Raw genomic sequence first — 6,000 nt, forward strand, 5'->3', positions numbered from 1 at the left:
ATGAGTATTATTAATTTTCTTTTCCAAAATATTCTTCAAATTTGCATGGCTATCATCTTGGTTTTTGGTTCTTTTTTTTACACAGGATTTTTATCACTACATATAAAACTAGGAACCTGCAGCGAAGGCTCAAACGCGCCCACAACAAATGGGGTAGAACAAGGAAGACAAGGAAGTCAACGGTAGGAGAAAGACAACGTCTATGTACTTTCCTCCGGCAGACTTAATCATGAAAGCGAGGACTGTTTTAGTTGCTTGGTTGTTTTCCTGTCAAAAAAAAATCAAATCCTTTGTCATCTGAATGGATTATTTTGACCAGAACAACATTTGGAACTTGCAGTAAACCAAATCCTGAAAGCAATGTTTGAGAAGAGAGCTCCATGTAGATATTTTTTGCAGAGTGGACTGTCTCTTGCAAAAACATATGAGTCTCTAATGCTTTGAACCGTTCTTTTTGTAACTGGAGTCTTCGGATGATAGTTGAGGCTCTCGTTGGTCTAGAAGTGGGTGGGGGTGATGATAGGTAGGTAGAAAGATTAGGCCATTGTGATAGAATGGCATCCTCTTTCAAACGTCGGAAAGATTAAAAATATTCAAAATGTACACGTCCAATTGTAATAATATAAACTCATTACCTGAGCTGAAGAGATATCCATTTCTCACGTCTTGCGTCCACAGATACAGCGACGAAATCATTGAATGTAAAATGTTTGCTACGCAATCTTGAACTAGCTGATGGTGTCAGATAAGTAAGTATTATAGTAATACCTTGTGTCTCTCAGAATGGCCCTTATTGTTGGAAAAATTTCAATAATTCCTCTGAAGGAATGGGAAGGCCTCCCCCAGGAAACAAGCATAGTCCAAAACTAGATGTTTGCGCGTAAGGTTCAGTATCCCTTGTTTTCTGTCCAAGATGTGTATATAAAGATTTAAATTTTTCTTGCTAAAAATCCGACAATGTAGGCAAGACCCTGGTCTGAGAAATCAGGAGCATTTCCTTTCTATTGATGTATTTGTGAATTCCAATAGTTTCTAAATTTTCAGAAAGTTCTGAGACTTCCTAACATTCAAATCCATCTAATATTTCATCATGTGATTCATTTCCCTGATTCATTGTACACACAGAGAAGTGATGAGTCCAAGATTTTGTTACAATTTAGACGTCATCTCTCATAGGTATTTGGTGATTTTCATTAGCTTCTTTCTCAACTGACGGTTTCTCAGGATTAAGTAATGACTTTTACCAACATGATAACCTTTAATCTTCTAAGGGCCTCAACTAAAGACGGATGATCATTACTTTCTCTAAGGGCAATACGAATACGAACGAAAATATTCTCAAGACACTCTTGATTTAAGTGCGTAGTTAAAATTAAGCTTGTCTTTCATTTTCCATTCATTGGATCAATACCCTTCTAGATCTAATTGAGATCAATATTCCCTTTTGAAAAGAAAACTCATAAGATTTACTAATTACATTAATTCCCGAAACTAATCTTTCCATTTCATTCAAGGCATGGAGTTTTTCTTCTAAATGTATACCAAATTCACATGACAGTTTTGTCTTGCTATAAATTGTACTTGCATTCAAGATGCAATCAAACCAATCATTGACAATTTCTATCCTTCTTGACTGTGATATCTTCTGTTCCCCATAGACATACAAAAAAGTTTTAGATATAGTATTTGAGAAAAGTATTGCTGCAGTTCTTACTCTTTACCTAACATTTCTAGTGCATTCAAGATGTGACTCTTTTGTAACCTTGAAAGCTATCCTCAATTCACCACTATCTTTTTCAAGAAGGTCTTGAAAGTCTTCATTCGTCAATCTTGCATATTTTCCATTGACGTCAATCAAGCTCAAGCCCTGGTCAAGCAAATGATTTCTAAGTAACATAAGCAAATGTGGGCAATCTGGAAATGTATAAATTTGACGTCTTAAGTCTACAAGATTATCAAACGAAAATATTTCGGGATATATTTTCAGCTGGGATATCAGTCTTTGGTTCCCTAAATCAAAATTAATTTCTTTTATTTGAATACCAGCTTGTTCAAGTATTTCAATGATGTTAAACAGCAGTTCTTTTATCATATGAGTATCAAATTGTGCAAATATTGGTTACATGAGAAAGTCCTCGAACCATTGTTACTTGTATTTTCTTGCAAGGTCCAAATATTTTATTATTATAATAAATTTCATAGGTTTTTCTAACCTCCATTTCGTCAAAACAAAAAACTACCATCCTTTCATGGTTTGATTCGAGAAAACCTGCTTTACAAATGAAATCCCATAAAAAAAGTTCCTGAGTCCGGCGACTTGGCAAAGCAACAAGTTTTCTAGAACGTAAATATTCTAATACTTTAGAACTTACATTTTGTAAGATGAGAGCGATTGTAAATCACATTTGGAATAGCGATTATAGTTTGCAAATCCCTCCTTGGGTTTTAATATTTTTTCCAGCAAAACTTTTCTTTCATTCTTTTTTCCTATGTCGATCTTGCATTTTTTGTCAAATTGTGGAATGCATTTATTCTTTGAAATATTGCACGATCGGAATGTACCCTTTTCAATTTTTCCCTGCATTTCAATTTTAAGAGTTCCGCTTTTAGATTACTTTCAAAATCCTCAGGAGTAAAGTGTCGGTCACAAACCCATGCATTTTATATATTGACTCTTACACATAGAAACTCACGGTCGGGGGAGCCTCAAATCTTGCCTTGCGAAACTAAAATAGTAGACATCTGAAGGATTTGTACGGGTTGCCACAGTACAAATACCCTTAGTACCTCTAAAGGGCATCATTCTTCGAATAATATGAGTTAGCACATAATAGTAGTCAGCAACACGTAACAGAAGTCAGTAGTACTGAACTTAGATACAGTGTAACGTCATTAAAAGAGTCGTTAGCTAACGTCAACCAGACTGCGTTGCAAGTTTCTTATCGACACACCTTATATATAATCACCTTGGGCTCGAGCCCACTACTTCCTCAAAAATGTAATTCGGAAGCCTACAAAAGTTTTATTATATATTGATATATAAATTACCTATTTCTATAAGTAATTATGAAATGATGAAAGCTAGCATCGACCCTGGTGACGTCATCTGATGTGTCATAGAAAGCAAAGTATTGGTGTAAAAAAGACAAACTCCACAACCATGTACCTCCTCAAGCTAACAAGTTCTTTTTGCTACTTTGTTTTAAAGCTTCAGCATAATCCATGCATAAAGCCTTATTCAATGAAAAACAATCGTTATCTTTATTGTATCTCGTAACTTTTCCTTTAAAAAAAAACAGAAAGAGGACCCAAGATCGGTTGGTAGTAGTGATTGATTTCGCGTCATTAAAATCGAATTCGATTCTTAACGGTTCTATATTTTTTTTCTTAGGGTATTTTGTTTATTTTTACATTTCTTGGAGGCAGAGCAGGGTATAATTTAAATTTTGGTCCTGGGGTCTGGACCCTAAAAATTAAAGATCCTACTTTGTCGAATTCATAAGATGCGCTTTCAAGTTAATATTAAACTTGCAAATTTTTGTCCGAGTACATTACAACAATTTAGTTGAATTTTGAAAATATTAAATAATACAACAGATAAAATGTATTTCAAATTTTTATCTAATTCAGGATTACCTTCGAAAATAAAAACAAAAATGACTCAAGGTAATCACCCAATTCTTCTCAAATTTGAAATTATTTCAGGGTAGCGATATAACTAAAATTGCCACAATTTTTTCCCCCTAGAATCTACGAATCTAGTTGTTGAAGAGCAAAGAAGCCTATATTCATGATTCCCTTCAACAATTGATTAAAACTTTATAAATTTAAAATTCAGGTGGATTCCATTTGGATTGTTTTAAGAAAACCTATGTAATAATTAATATATGTAATTAAAGTGAAATAAGGTGATTGATTAACAAAGCCAAACGCCTATGCTACCCCTCGTTATGTTGTAGATCAACAGAGGAAGAAAATCCCACTCCATATTTCAACCGACCGGCTTTTGAAGAATCAAATTTTATAATGGAAGTGAATTGATGCCATCAAAAAAGTTTGGGACAACTAGGACAATCATGATAATGAAATAATGGATAAAAAAGAAAAAAGAGCACACGCAAGAACCGTTTTTTCCTTTCATAATCGCTATACTTAGTTTTTCTTTACACGCATCCCCTTTCTTAACTAAAATGATTGGACTATGAGTAAGAAAAAAAATCCAAGATTGAAAAAGACCCCGGCTATTATTCCCTCTGGCTCCTTATCATTGAATCAAGCAGAGTAAATACTTATCCGCCATTTACCTTTCTTCATTCCTCAAAAAGTGGACTTCTACCTGAGAACCAGTAGAAAGAAAAAGGAAATCTGAATTTCATTATTTCAAATATAATTAGTAATACTTTATTTGAATTTGTTCGATGCACGGTATTATATTGACATTCAATTGCGATATTTATTATTATTATTTACTAGAGAGTATGATGCCATTATCGTTAAATTGAAATGGTTAAACCTTTACACCAAGTAGCAAAACGAGGGCCCACATAATGAACAGCTGAAAAAAGTCATGATGCACAGTTTTTTTTGTCCGCTAGGAGGACTGTTAGTTATTGTTTGGAAAGATAATAAGGAGGAGTTAATATGATGTGGAATAGATTTTACTTTTTCAAAGATACTCATGAAGGTATGGAAGACGCAAATGGAATTGTTGAGTATAAGGGGAAATATATCATGGGTTGAGTTGGACCTTAATGAAGATAAATTAAAAACTCTGAACTTCCTTTTTGAGGAGCTAGAATTGAAGTATCAAGTATGCCTCAAACCGTTTAGTGTTTCGTGGTAAGAATGAGCCGCATTCTATGAGTATTAAAAATAATTTACTCTTTCGTTTTTTTTATATTTTCAGATTCATTAACTATCTCATTCATAATGTATTTATTAGTCTTATCCCTTACTCAAGACGAACTTAGAACTCAAAGAAATTATTACTGGATCAATTTTATCAGATTCCTTTATTTATGGGAAGATACTCACATCATACATGTATCGCCATCGGAGATAATCGTCTCATGAAGAGCCCACATACTATGTACAAGATCTAAAACTCATCAATTTCCAATGATAATAAATAAATAAATCGGCATTTGTCAATTTTAATTTATTTCTTAAGTGTTTTTATTTTACTACTAATGCTGTTTTCATTTATTTTTTATTAACTTGGATATCTCATGCATCACTATTTAGTATTTACTGGATCTATTATGAATATATGCATATTAAAACATTATACGATCAAATTTATCACGAGCTACTGGTATAATATGCCTAATATGTAGTCGGTAAGGGACACTTTGAGTACATCATCAATCAAATTCCAGAAGCACAACGTGGAAAAAGAATTAAAAATTTTGATCCTCTGTCTGAAATTCTTTTAGACCATGATGATGGTGTTTTGTCTTTATCTGAACTGAAGGAAAAACTGGATTTGAATTGCGTTAAAGAAGGAATAGCAGTTATTTGGCTGAAAATGAGGATGAATTTTTGTTCATAAATATAAACTATGCAGTAATTATGTCTTGTTATAAATAATAATAGTAAAAAATCAAAAATAAAATCTATTTATTACTATACAATAACTATCAAACGCAACCAACAAGAAGTTTAAAATGTATTATAGCTTTTAAAAATTGTATTATCCAAATATAAAGAAAAAATCAAAAGCCATCCAAGATATCTAACATATATATTGTAGTGACTAGTATATATTCTTTGATAAATCCCTCGTATTATGAAATTAGGAAAACTAGTGTCCTAGTAATCTTGGAGTCAGGAAGGTCATTTCAATAGATGAGAGTTCAGTTTGGTGTTTTTCATCTTCCTCTCACGAAAGTCCTTGGTCAAGGAGGGGAATATCTAGCATCCTGCACCACTGTAAGGGAATACACTTACTGTCTCGGAGAAAATTTTACATCTTGAATCCCATGTGACGACAATGAAGTA

This window comes from Lepeophtheirus salmonis, chromosome 3 (genome assembly GCF_016086655.4).
Source record: "Lepeophtheirus salmonis chromosome 3, UVic_Lsal_1.4, whole genome shotgun sequence".
NCBI lineage: Eukaryota > Metazoa > Arthropoda > Copepoda > Siphonostomatoida > Caligidae > Lepeophtheirus > Lepeophtheirus salmonis.